We start from the raw sequence: 15,356 nt of genomic DNA on the forward strand, positions 1-15,356 counted from the left end.
CCCTATTTCCCCCCAACAGACTGCAGTGTGTAGTGCTCCCCTCCCTGTGTCCATGTGTTCTCATTGTTCAATACCCGCCTATGAGTGAGATCATGTGGTGTTTGATCTTCTGCTCTTCTGTCAGTTTGCTGAGAATGATGGTTTCCAGGTTTATTATAGGGTATATGTGATATTTTGATGCAAGCATGCAATGTATAAATACCAAATTAAGGTAATTATGGTATACATCATCTCAAGCGTTTATCATTTCCTGTGTTGGAAACATTTCAATTCTAATTTTTAGTTATTTTGAAATATAAAATAAACTATTTTTAACAATAGATTTGCTATTGTACTACCAAACACTGAATTTTATTCCTTCTACGCAACTATATTTTTGTATACTTAAGTTATCCCCTCTTTGTCCAGCCCCCATCCCCATTACACTTCCCAACTTCTAGTAGCCATCATTCTTCTATGTCCATAAGTTCTGTTTATTTTAGCTCATACATATTATTAAGAACATGCAGTAATTTATTTCTGTACTTGGATTATTTTACTTTACAAAATGTCCCCTAGTACCATACATGTTGTTGCAAATGACAGGATTCCATTCATATTTTTGACCAAATAATATTTTATCGTTACCACATTTTATATTTTATATGTACCACATTTTATTTGACTATTCATCAATTAATAGACACTTTCGTTGATTCCATATTTTGTCTATTGTTAACAGTGCTGCAATAAACATGAGTGCCGATGTCTCTTTGAAGTTATAATTTCTTTTTCTGTGGATATATACTCAGAAGTAGTATTGTTGGATCATATGCTAGTTCTATTTTTAGATTTCCAAGGTACTTCTACATTATTTCTAATCCTGACTCTACTAATTTACATTTCCACCAACAGCATACAAGGATTTTCTCTTTACCAGATCCTTACCAGCATTCATTATTAATTGTCTTTTGGATAAAAAGCTATTTTTTATCTGGGGTGAAATGGTATCTCATTGTAGTTTTAATTGCATTTCTCTGATGGTTATGATGTTGAGCATTTTGCATGTACTTATTGGACATTTGTATGTCTTTTAGGAAGTTCCTATCAAATATTTTGCCCATTTTAAAATCAGATTATTTGTTTTCTCCTATTTAGTTGTTTGAGCTCCTTATATATATTCTGGTTATTAATTCCTTATCAGATGGATAGTTTGCAAATATTTTTCCCATTCTGTGGGTTATCTCTTCACTGTGTGTGTTATTCTACTTGCTGTGCAGAAACTGTTTAGCTTGATGCGGTCCCATTTGCCAATTTTTACTTTGGTTTCTTATATCAAGAAATCTTGGCTGAGACATAGGACCCAGAGTGATTTCCCTATATTTTCTTTTAATAAGTTTCATAGTTTCAGATATCGGATTTAAGTTTAATCTATTCTAGGATTTTTTTTTTCTATTTCTGTGAAGAATATCATGGTATTTTGATAAGAATTGCATTAAATCTGTAGGTCGCTTTGGGAAGTATAATATTTTAACAGTGTTCATTCTTTCAATCTACAAACGTGGAATATCATTTAATTTGTTGTGTGCCCCATTCTATTTGTTTGATCTATATTTTATAGTTTTAATTGCAGAAACTTTTATATCTTTGATTAAGGTTATTCATAGGTATTTTAGTTGTAGCTAAATAGCATTTTAGTTGTAGCTATTATAAATTGAATTATTTTCTTGTGTTTTATTTGTTTCTCAGAATGTTTGCCATTGGCAAATAGAAATCCTACTGATTTTGTGTATTCTGTTTTGTTTGTTAAAGATTTGTCAATTTTGTGTACATTTTCAGAGAATTCAACTTTGATTTTAAAACTTCTGTAGTGTTTTCCTAGTTTTTATCCTGTTTATTTCTGCTTCTCTCTCTCTCTCTTTTTTTTTTTTTTTTTTTTTTTCTTAGTTTCCACTTACTGTCTTCTTTTTTTTTCTCCTCTGAGAAATGAGGTGTAATGTTAGGCTACAAAGGTTTCTGCTTTTTTGGTGTAGGCATTTATTACTATAAATGTTCATCTCAGGACTTATTTTGTTGCATTATATAAGTAGTGTTATGCTTTCTTTTTATTTGTGTCAAGATATAGTCAACTTACCCTCCTAATTTCTTATTTCACTCATAGGTTGTTCAGGATTATGTTGCTCAACTTCCACATATTTGTGAGTTTTCCAAAATTCCTCCTCTTACTAATTTCTAGTTTCATGTGATTATGGTCAGAAAAGATACTCTATATGACTTCAACTTTATTTATTAAATTTTTAAGATTTGTTTTATGGCCTGATGTGTGATTTATCCAGGAGAATGTTTCATGTGCTCCTGAGAAAAATGTGTATACTGTTGCTTAGGGATGTCATGTTCTGTAAATATCTGTTAGGTACATTTGTCCTAACGTGTAATTCAAGTCCATTCTTTTCTCATTAAATTATTTTCTGGATGATCTCTCTAATGTTAAAAGGGAGAATTGAAGTCTCCTACTATCATTGTATTGCATTCCATCCACCCCTTTAGATCTGTTAATACTTGCTTTATATAGTTAAGTGCTCTGAGGTTGCATGTAAATACATTTACAGTTGTTATAACTTCTTGTTGAATTGACCTTTTTATTATTATATAATGATCTTCATTGTATATCTCTACAGTTTTTAAACATCTATCTTGCCTGATGTAACTATAGCAACTCTATTTTCATTTTCGTTTGCCTGGAATATCTATTTTCATCCTTTCACTTTATGTCTATGTGTGTTATTAGAGGTGAAGTGTGTTCCTCCAGGTAGGATGTAGGTAGGCCTTGCTTTTTAAATCCATTCAGCTATTTGATGTCATTTGATATAAGAATTTTATTTATTTATATTCAACATAATTCTTGATAGGTAGGAACTTATTCTTGCCATTGTGTTAATTACTTTCTGGTTAATTCACAAATGCTTTGTTCTTTTCTCCCTCCCTTATTGTATTTTTATTTGGTTTGGTAATTTTCTGTAGTTGTATGCTTTGAATCCTTTCTTCTCATATTTTATGTAACTACTAAGGGTTTTTGCTTTGTGGTTACCATGAGGACTACTTAAAACAGTTTATACTAATAACAGGTTATATTAAGCTGATACTGACATAACAATGATCACTCATACAAGCACTATTCTTTTAATCCCTTCCCCCACATTTGTTTTTAATGATATATTTATATCTCTTATAGTTCATATACCTCAACAAATTATTTAAGCTGTAGCTGATTTTAATAGTTTTGTATTTTAATCTTCATACTAGAGATATAATTGATTTTTACACCACCAGTACAAGTGTCTAAATTTTATTATATACTCACTTTTAACAATGTGTTATATTTTATATTTTTATGTTGCTACCTAACTATGTCTTCCCTCAGTTTGAAGGATCCTTTTTAGCATTTATTACAAGGCAGTTTTAGTGGTAGGAAGTTACATCAGCTTTTGTTTCCTTTAGAAGATTATTAAACTCTTGTTTATTAAAGACAGGATTACTGGATGTAGTTTTCTAGTTTGACAGCTTAATTTTCTTTCGGCTTTTGGAATATATCATCCCACTCTATCCTGGCCTGCATGATTTCTGTAAAAATATCAGCTGATAGTGTGATGGAGGTGCCCTTGTATGTAACAAGTTATTTTCCCTTGCCGCTTTCAATATTTTGTCTTTGTCTATAACTTTTGACAATTGACTTATAATATGTCTTAATATGGGTTGTTTGCGATTCATTCTGTTAGTGTCTGTTGAGCTCCCTGAACCTGGATGTCTCATGCCTTCCCAAGACTTGGGAAGTTTTCTGGCAGTAATTACTTGAATGTATCATCTGCTCTTTTCTCTTTCTCTTTTTGTACTTTGATAATGCATACATTATTCTGCTTAATGATCTCCCCTAACTTTCCTAGGCTGTCTAAATTCTTTCTTATTCTTTTGCTCATCAGATTATGTGATTTTTGATTATATATCTTCAAACTTGCTAGTCCTTTTTTCTCCTTTATATAATCTGCTGTTGAAATCCTCTGTTAAATTTCTGAATTTAGTTATGGTATTCTTCAGCTCAACTGTTTATGTTTGGTACATTTTTATATTTTCTGTCTGTGTTCAGATTTTCAGCTTGTTTTGCATTGCTCTCCTTATTTGTGTGAGCATCTTTATTACTGTTCTTTTGAAATCCCTGCCAGGTAAGTCACATATCTTCATTTCACTAGTGTCAGCTTCTGGACATTTATCTTGTTCTTTTACTGGGAACATCATTTCCTTTTTATTCAATTTCCTTGACTATGTTAGTTCTGCACATTAGATAAGAGAACCACCTCTCTCAGTCTTGTTACTATGGTCTTTTGCAGGAGATATTTTTTCATAATTAGCTCAGCTAGAGATTCTAAGTGCCCCTTTTTGCTTTTTCAACGTGTTGTCTTTGTTCTTAGTGGCCCCAAGAAATTAGAGAGTGTCAGGTCTTGCTATTGCCTTGTGAAAAGTGGAATAGAATTCAGTTTTTTTAGATGGAATTTGGGGGATTGGAGTATTAGATGTGTACTCCAGTTTCTTTCCTTGCAAAGAATCTCAGAGCCAGTGATTATAATCCACTTGTTTTGCCCTACGCCAATGGAAGGGTCTGTGGCAATTTACCATACTCTTGATCAGACTGCTTACTTTGAACCTGGGGAGATATCTGCTGAATGTTTGCAAGTTTAAAAGTAATCTTTTGTTTTCTGCGGTATAGGAGGCTCAGCAGAGCACAGCTCCATAAACTCTCTGAGCTAGACGATTAGCAGCCAGTTACTCTGGTAAAAGCTGTAAAAGTTGGGACACCCAATGCCTACAGAAACTACTTATAGGGAGAGACTGCAGATATGGATTTATTGCTAGAGCAGCCAGTGAAAAAGGTATGGGAGGTAAGTGGCTACTCTTCTATTTGAGCAAGCAGATGTCTCCCACTTTTCTAGCAGGGATAAAGTTCTAGTCTGAACTTGTCACTAAAGCAAGCTGGAGAGGAAGTCGCAGGGAGTTCCCATTTTCCCTTTCAGACACAGAGAGGTTTCCCAGGCTGCTTTCAAAGAGAGATTAGAGATGTTTATCTCTAAAGTAACCCAGGGAATAGACTGCATCGAGTGCCATTTCTCCCATTCTCTTGGCAGAAGCCTCCACATTCCTTTTATGAAGAGATTTTAGGGCTGGGATTATCACTAGGGCAAGGCAGAATGAAAGGTACAGGAAACACCTATTCTCTTGATCAAACAACAGAATTTTCACACCCTCTTTTCAGGGGGAACCTTCTGATCTGGGGTCAAATCTTAAGTACAGCAGTGAAGAAGGTGCAGGGAGTACGAGTACACTATTTTCCTTTCAGGCACTGTGAAGTCCCTTAGCATTCACAGAAATTTATCTCAGGAGCATGTCAGGGAAGAAGGTGTGGAGAGTGCCACTTTCCTGTTCTTGATGGCAGAGGCCTCCAGTTTCTTTACACAGAGAGATTGTTGGCTTGACATTATGATAACAGTAAGTCAAGGAAGAAGGTGATGGGAATACCCCTTCTGTTCAAGCAAGAAGTTTCACTGCATCCTTGCAAGGAGAGCCTTCTGGTCTGGAATTATTGCTGAGGCATTACAGGGAAAAAAACACAGGGAGGCCCTCTTTTCCCTTTCAGGAACAAGGAGGTACCCTAGCCTCCCTCTAATGAGAGACTGAAGATACTTATCTCAGGAGCAAGTCATGAGAGAAAGTGTGGGGAGTGCTGCCCTCCTTTCCTCGTTGGCCAAGGCCTCTAACCTCTTTCCAAGGAGAGATGGTAAGGCTGGAATTGTCACTGGAGCAACCCTGGAAAGAAGGCATCGGGAGTTCCCTCCATCCCCTTTAGGGTAGAAGATGTTTATTATTTCCTATGTAGGCTTCTATATACTGGTTTGCTAGAGGCCAGAGCCACAGGGAACTGGAGAAGCATGCAGCTAAACCCTTTCCAGAAGGAAGTTGAAAGCTGGACTCATCCTGCAGACTACAACTGTTGGGAGTGCTTGTATGGGTCAAACCCCTCCTTTGTTATTTGTGCTTGAGGGAAATCCTGTGATGAACTATTGCTGCCATTCCTCAAGTATGGCTATTTAAGATCCCTCCTGCAGGGAGAATAAAAATTAGGCGCTATATGTGTGGTATAGCTTCTCACCTCTTGGGAAGAAGCTAGGAGTTGAGATTTTTTTCCCCATATTTAAGGTGCAGTGCTTAGGGTGGTGTTAGTATGTAAGTGAATTTCCACTTTTTGTACCCATTTTGATGTGGATTTTTTTAGTCATCCTGTGTGTAGGAGTCTTTCCATTGCAGTCTGGTTTTCTCTGGAGAGAATTGATCCATTTGTAGGTGCTTAGTCAGTGTGACTGTGAAATGAGAGCTAGTCATGAGCATCCTATTCTGCCATGTGGCTCCAAAATTTCTTTTTTAAGAAACCATTTGGCTATGTCTAAAGGCACCCCTGCAGCCAGTTCTATGTATGGGTGGGCTGGTTCTCTGCCTAAGCAAAAATACAAGTTAGGTCTTTAAATTGTCATATAACATAATGCCAGATTCATCTTCAGCCTGTCAGTTATCTTAAGCATATGGGTTTTACTTTAATCAATAGCTTGGGTATCAGCATTCTAGACACTTTTGAGAACTTAACCTTCAAGTGACTGCTATACAGATACTGCCAAAAGTATAATCGAGACAACTTATCTGGGAGAGAGTGCCTGTGCTACATTATCTATCAATTTTTCTAAGTTCTTGTAGTTCTATCTCTAAACCAAGTTAGATCTACAGAGTGTAATAGACCTTGGCTCTATTAACTGAGTACCCAATGAAAATACTTTAACTTGAGTTATGACATAATGATTTGACCTTGAGTTTTATGAAGGGTCAATATGAGAAACAGATGTTTGATACACATTTTCTATTTTTCCTAAAAATAAAAACACTCTGGAAGATACTGTGAACTCTGTTAATCTCTGTAAATAATAGAAGAAAATATAAAATTAGCAAATATTAGCACTTGACACTAATTCTTCAGATTCCCTTTTGAGAATATATAGCTCAAGAAAGACGTTATTTTGAGGGAGGAAAATGTGATAGGTATATTATATCAGAAAACTACTTGGGAAGGGAAAGAGTGGTGCTTCCTTTTGTACCTTGGATGAAAATGCAAAACTAGGTTTGCAGAACAATAAAAATAAATTTGGAAATAAATATAAAAGTCTATTTTTAAGCAGTAGCCTGATTGTTTTTTAATCTAGTATTGGACTATAAGTTTGGTAAGAAAAAATTTGTTAGGTGTAATTCATATTCCCTTTATATTTTTACCAGAGGCAAATATCACAGTAAAGTCCTGCAACATTTTGCAGTTCCAGGAAATGTCATTTTCTTTGTGAATGGTGACCCATTAGTTGTGTAGTGCACAGGTTGCTCAACCATATGTGGCACACCTGACTTTCTATCTCCATCAGAGTTACAACATTTGAAAAGCAAAATTAAAAATTTCTAGTAACTATGTTCATTAAAATTTCTGTAAACATGTATCTGTTGTCTGTGTGTGTGTATGCACATGCGCCTGCTCACTTCTTGTATAAGGTTCTGACTGGGGCTTAAATTCAAGTGGGAAATTAGTTTGTGCTGTATAATTAGTATTTTTTTCTTTGGACTTTAAATCCCAGTCAGGTACAGCCAAACATTTCTACTTGAAAAATGTAGACTAATCAAGATTGTACATTTTTTGCAGATGCCCTTCATCATGTTCAGTAAGTTTTCTTCTATTCCTAATATGCTGAAAGCTTTAATGTTAATTGAGTCACTGTTGAAGTATGCTAAATATTTGCTCTGCATCTATGAAGATAATAATATGGGTTTAACTTGACTGTGATTATGATGACTATCATATATACTGGTAAATTTAGTTCATAGTGATAAATCAAACTTGTATTACTAGAATACACTCTACCTGGTAATGATGCAATATCATTTGAATACATCGCTGGTATGTATTTACTACTGTTTTATTAAGAAATTTTGCTTCTATGTTCATGAGTAATATACATCTCTAATTTCTTTCTCTTGTAATTTTGTGTCAGATTTTGGTAATAGTGTTATGCTAGCCCCACAAAATGAGACAGGAAGTGACCTCTCTTCTAATTTGTGAAAGAATTTGTAGAATTTATGTAGTAAGAGATTAGTAACAATAGCAAAGAATAAAATAGAACAATTATAACAATATACAGTTGACCCTTAAACAATTTACGTTTGACCCTTAAACAATGTAAATTTGCATGTGATGTACTTACATGCAAATTTTTGTTAACCAAACGTGGATTAAAAATACAGTATTTGCTGATTGCAAAACTCATGTATTTGGAGGGCCTACTTTTCATATGTACTGGTGCTGCAGGGCAGACTGTGGGACTTGATTATGGGCACATTTTGGTATACATAGGGGGTCCTGGAACCAATCTCTGATATACACTGAGGGATGACTGTACTGTAATAAAATTATGTGAATGTGGTCTTTGTCTCTCAAAATATTTTATTGTATATAATATTTTAGGACTGAAACTGCAGAATGTAAAACTGCAGATAAAGAGCAATTGTGTTTGGGATTTATACTCATTGGTATTTGTAGCTCTAGTGTATTCATTTTAACCAGTGCATAGCATTATACTGCATAAGTAGACTACAATTTATTTCCCATTTCCCTACTGGACAACATATACATTATTTCTGATACTTCATTAAAATAATGCTGCAATGAAAACAAACAAGCAAAAAAAATAATTGGTGGTATCCCTTCCTTAAATGTTTAATATAATTCACTAGGGAAACCATATGGTCCTAGAGATTTATTTGTGCGAAGGATTTTGATTTTGGATTTATTTTCTTCATTAGATAGAAGGATATTTACATTTAATTTTTTTCTAGGGTAAGTTTTGTTAATTTTTGTCTTGAAAGTACTTATTACCTCCAAGTTGTCATATTTTTCGGCATACAGCTGTTTCTATCATCTCCACTTTATGGTTTTAATTCTTTCTTTATTATTTTTTCCTTAAGTTCAGGGGTACATGTGCCAGATGTGCAGGTTTGTTAAATACATAAATGTGTGCCATCATGTTTTCCAGCAAATATCATCTCATCACATACTTATTAAGCCCAGCATCTATCAGCTATTCTTCCTGATGTTCTACCTCCTCCAATGACTCTTCTGACAGGCCCCAGTGTGTGTTGTTCCCCTCCATGTGTTCTTATCATTCAGTGCCAAGTTATAAGTGATAACAAATGATGTTTAGTTTTCTGTTCCTCAGTTTGCTGAGGATAATGGCTTTGAACTCCATCCATGGCCTTGCAAAGGATGTGACCTTGTTTCTTTTTATGGTTGCATAGTATTCTGTGGTGTACACGTACCACATTTTCTTTACTCAGTCTATCACTGATGGGCATTTAGGTTAATTCCACGTCTTTGCTATTATAAATAATGCTGCAATGAACATATACATGCATGTATCTTTATCATAGAATGACTTATTTTCCTCTGGATATATACCTAGGAATGGGATTGCTGGGTCAAATGGCATTTCTGGCCCTGTGTCTTTGAGGAATTGCCACATTGTCTTCCACAATGGTTGAATTAATTTACACTCCCACCAACAGTGTAAAAGCATCCCTTTTTCTCTGCAATCTTGCCAGCATCTGTTGTTTTTTTGTCTTTTTATTAATAGCCATTCTGACTCATGTGAAATGGTATCTCATTGTGGTTTTGATTTGCATTTCTCTCATGTTTGGTGATGTTGAGCTTTTTTTTCATGATTGTCAGCCCCATGCTTGCCTTCTTTGGAAATGTGTCTGTTCATGTCCTTTGACCAACTTTTAATGAGGTCATTTATTTTTTCCTTGTAAATTGGTTTAAGTTTTTTATGTTCTAGATATTAGACCTTTGTCAGATGAATAGATTGCAAAAATATTCTCCCATTCTGTAGGTTATCTGTATACTCAGATGATAGTTTCTTTTGCTGCACAGTTCTTTAGTTTAGTTAGATCCCGTTTGCCACTTTTCTTTTTGTTGCAATTGCTTTCTATGTTTTCATCATGAAATCTTTGCCCATGTTATATCCTAAATGGTAAAGCTTAGATTTTTCTACAAGGGTTTTATATTTTTGAGTTTTATATTTAAATCTTTAATCCATCTTGAGTTAATTTTTGTATGTCATGCAAGGAAGGAATCAAGTTGCAATTTTCTGCATATGGCTAGCCTGTTATCTTAGCACAGTTTTATTAAATAGGGAATCATTTCCCCATTGCTTATTTCTTGTCAGGTTCATCAAAGATCAGATGGTTTTAGGTGTATGGTGCTATTTCTGAGTTCTCTATTCTGTTTCCTTGGTCTGTGTGTCTGTTTTTGTACCAATACCATGCTGTTTTGGTTACTGTAGACTTGTAATATAGTTTGACATCAGGTAGTGTGATGCTTGCAACTTTGTCCTTTTGCTTAAGATTGTCTTGGCTATTCAGACTCCATTTTGGTTCCATGTGAATTTTAAAATAGATTTTTCTAATTCTGTTTGTTTAGCCTGTTTTGTCAGAAACTAGGATTACAACCTCTGCTCCCTGGACTCAGCTCCCTTCCTAGTGACATGCACAGATGGATTTCCCACCTTATTGTAGATCCTGGAGTGGGAGTATGCAAAACTTCTGTGTCTCTGTATGTGCCTGAGTGGCTGTTCTGCCAACACTCCAAACAACTCCATGTATTGCATTCAAGGACCTGGTAGTGTGTGCTGACAAGGGGATCTTGTGATCTGTGGGTTGCAAGGATTTTTGGGAGGAGCATGATTTCCCAAGTAGGGTGGCACAATCATTCACCTCTTCCCTTGGCTGGAGGTGGGAGTTCCCTTGGCTCCCTGATGCTCCCAGTTGGGCTGTCACCCCACTCTGCTTCTCTCCACTCTCTGTGGGTTGAGATGTTTACCTAGTCAGTCTCAGTGTGAGAACCTGGATATCTCAGTTAAAGGTGCTGAATTCACTCACTCCTTTTATTTCTTTCTGTAAGCAGCACAGACCACAGCTGCTTCCAATTGGCCATTTTGGCATCTTTCCCTGATTTTATATTTTTAATGTCTGCAGAAACTATGATGATGTTCCCTCACTTATTCTTTATGCAAGTAATTTGTAGTGTGTATCAGTCTATTTTCATGCTGCTGATAAAGACATACCCAAGACTGGATAATTTACACAGGAAAAAGGGTTTAATGGACTTGTATTTCCACATGCCTGGGGATGCCTCACAATCATGGTAGAGGGCAAGAAGGAGCAAATAACATCTTACATGGATGGCAGCAGTAAAAAAGAGAAAGCTTGTGAAGGAAAACTCCCCCTTATAAAATCATCAGCTCTCATGAGACTTATTCGTTATCATAAGAACAGCAAGGAAAGACCTGCCCCCATGATTCAGTTGCCTTCCACTGGGTCCCTCACACAAGTTGTAGCAATCCAAGATGAGATTTTGGTGGGGACACAGCAAAGCCATATCAGTTTGCCCCGGCCCCTCCTGCATCTCATGTTGTCATATTTCAAAAGTAATCATGCCTTCTCAACAATCCCCTGAAGTTTTAAGTCATTTCCACATTAACTCAAAAGTCCACAGTCCAACTTCTCATCTGAGACAAAGCAAGTCCCTTCTGCCTAAGAGCCTGTAAAATCAAAAGCAAGTTAATTACTTCCTAGATACGATGGGGATATAGGCATTGGGTAAATATACCCGTTTCAAATAGGAGAAATAGGCCAAAACAAAGGAGCTAAAACCCCCATCTTTGACTTTATGTCTTACATCCTGGTTAGGATGATATGAAATGTGGGTTCTCATGGTCTTGGGCATCTCTGCCTCTGTGGCTATCCAGGGTACAGCCTCCCTCCCAGCTGCTTTTATGGCCTGGTGTTGAGTGTCTGCAGCTTTTCCAGGCATACAGTGGTTCAAACTGTAGGCAGATCTACCATTCTGTGGTTTAGAGGACAATGGTCCTCTTTTCACAGCTCTACTAGGCAATGCCACAGTGGAGACCCTGTGTGGGGCTTCAACCCTATATTTTCTTCTGTACTGCCCTAGCAGAGGTTCTCCATGAGTGCTCTGCCCTTGCAGCACTCCTCTTCTTGAACATCCAGGCATTTTCATACATCCTCTGAAATCTAGGCAGAGATTCCCAAATATCAATTCTTGATGTCTGTGCACCTGCAGACTCAACACCATGTGGAAGATGCCAAGGCTTGGGGCTTGCACTCTCTGAAGGCATGGTCAGAGCTGTACCTAGGCCCCTTTTAGCCATGGTTGGAGCATCTGAGACACAGGGTGTCAAGTCCCTAGGCTGCACACAGCAGGGGAGCACTGAGCCTGGCCCAGGAATCCATTTTTTCCTTTTAGGCCATCAGGCTTGTGATGGGAGGGGCTGCTATAAAGGCCCCTGACATGCCCTGGAGACATTTTGTCCATTGTCTTGGTGATTAACATTGGGCTCCTTGTTACATATGCAAATTTCTGTAGCCAGCTTGAATTTCTTCTCAGAAGATTAGGTTTTCTTTTCTGTCACATTTTCAGGCGGCTTTCGAAAACTTTTATGCTCTATTTCCCTTTTAAAACTGAATGCCTTTAGCAGCACCCAAGTCACATCGTGAATGCTTTGCTGCTTAAAAATTTCTTCTGCCAGATACCCTAAATTATTTTTCTTAAGTTCGAAGTTCCCTAGAACTCTAGGGCAGGGGCAAAATGCTGCCAGTCTCTCTGCTAAGTCATAACAAGGGTCACCTTTGCTCAAGGTCCCGACAAGTTTCTCATCTCCATCTGAGACCAACTCAGCCTGGATATCATTGTGCAAAGCATTATCCGAATTTTGGTCAAAGCCATTCAACAAGTCTCTAAGGAATGCCACAGTTTCTCACTTTTTCCTGTCTTTTTCTGAGCCCTCTAAACCGTTTCAATCCCTGCCTGTTACCCAGCTCCAAAGTCACCTCCACATTTTTGGGTATCTTCTCTGTAGTGCCCCACTATACTGGTACCAGCTTACTGTATCTCTCCATTTTCACACTGTTGATAAATACATACCCAAGACTGGGTAATTTACACAGGAAAAAAGTTTAATGGACTTAACAGTTCCACGTGGCTGGGGAGACTTCACAGTCATGGTGGAAAGCAAGGAGGAGCAAGTCATGTCTTCCATGGATGTCAGCAGGCAAAAAGAGAGAGCCTATGCAGGGAAATGCCCCCTTAGAAAACCATTAGCTCTTATGAGACTTATCTACTATCATGAGAATAGCATGGAAAAGACCTGCCCCCATGATTCCATTACCTTCCACCAGGTTCTTCCCACAACACATGGGAATTGAAGATGAGATTTTGATGGGGACACAGCCAAACCATATCATAATGTTATTTCTTTTCTCTATCAGTATTATTAGTAATTTATTATTTGTATTCCATTTAAAATGAAAACTTTACTATATTGATTTTATGTGTCATTTATTCAATTTCTATTTCATTGACTTTAGGTATCATTAATTTATCTTTTCTATTTATTTTGTAATGTGTTTTCTCTTTTTCTGGGTTCTTAAGATTAAAGCTGAGGTCACTAGTTTTCAACATTTCTTATTTCTAGATTTACCAGGGTATAATTGATAAATAACTATTTAAGCTATTTGCTGTGTACAACATGACATTTTGACATATGTATACATTGTGAAATAATTATCACAAACTAGCTAATGAACCTATCTATCACCATACATAGTTATTGTTTGTGTGTGTGTCTGTGTGTGTGTGTGGTGAGAACATTTAAGGTCTACTCTCTTCATATATAAAATACAGTACTGTTAACTATGGCAACTATACTATATATATTATATTCCCCAAACTTATTCATTTATAATTGGAAGTTAGTACCCTTTGACCAACATCTCATCATTACATCATTAATCACAATACCCAAGACATGAAAACAACCCAAGTATTTATCAATGAATGCATGGATAAAAAGTTGTGTGTCTCTGTGTGTGTATTATGTAATAATAATAGTTGGAATGTTGTTAAGTCCTAAAAAGTAGAAAATCAGGTTGCAGTGAGCTGAGATTGTGCACTGCACTCCAGCCTAGAAAGAGCAGGATTCCAACCCCCAACAAAAAAAAAAGAGAGATGGAGGTCAGTGGTTGGATTCTGGCCACTAAAATGGGCTCAGGACTGAGTTCTGCATTCATTATATAGTTTTGTATTTGTGTTTTCTATTTCTTCTTTCCTTCTCTCTTTTGTGTTAATTAAGGTTATTTTGGCATTTGATGTTATCCCCTTATTGAATTTCAACTATATTTTGTGATAGTTTTAGTGCTTTTTCTAAGATATGATAGCATGAATCCTGAACTAATTACAGTCTAATTTCACATATCTAACTAGTTTATATACAATATAAGAACCTTACATTTGTATAATTCCATATCTCCCTCCTAATATCTATAATCTGATGTAATATAGTTTACTTACACATATGTTATAAAACTCACAATTTATTGCTATAAACATATATGTAATCTTTGATTTTTATTTAATATATTTAAAAATATTTAACCATGTACTTATCCTTTCTGCTGCTCTTCATTTTGTTACTGACCATTTACAATTCCATCTAGTATTATTACTTCTTTTCCTGAATAATGTTCTTTTGCATTTCCTGAGGTATACTCCTATTGGAAACAACTTCCTTGGCTTTTGTAGGTCTGAAAATGCCTTCATTGAATTTACTTGCTGGCATATATTTTTACAATGTATAGAATTATAACTTAATATGTTTTTTCAACACTTAATATGTGTAATTCCATGGTCTTCTACTGCAACTTACTTTTTATAGTAAATCAGCTGTCATTCTTATTGTTGTTTCCATCTATGTAGTATTTAGTTTTTCTCTGGAAGCTTTTAAGATTATCATTTTCATTAGTTTGAAGCCATTTGACTATAAACACTCAGCTGGAATTTTCTTGTATGTATTTTAATTAGGGGTTACCAAGGTCCTTGTTTCTGTAGGTCGCTATGTTTGATATACTGGTTGTCAAAAATTCCACCCCCCCTCCCAATATGATACGCTACTCTTCTCATAAACAGGTAAGAGTCTATTATCACCTTCCTTGAATCTTAGTTGTCTTTGCAAGTTTTTGATCAATAGTATACAGTGGAAGTGGTGCCGCTGCCACTTCCAGGAATGATCAGAACCTGTGTACTTCCTCTTTTGCTCTTGGACATCACCTGCTGTTTAGTTAGAGAATCTGTCTCATTTTGTTACGAGGGAGAACATGTAGAAGAACCTCAAGGG

Source organism: Cebus imitator, unplaced genomic scaffold (genome assembly GCF_001604975.1).
Source record: "Cebus imitator isolate Cc_AM_T3 unplaced genomic scaffold, Cebus_imitator-1.0 Scaffold232, whole genome shotgun sequence".
In the NCBI taxonomy this organism is placed as follows: Eukaryota; Metazoa; Chordata; class Mammalia; order Primates; family Cebidae; genus Cebus; species Cebus imitator.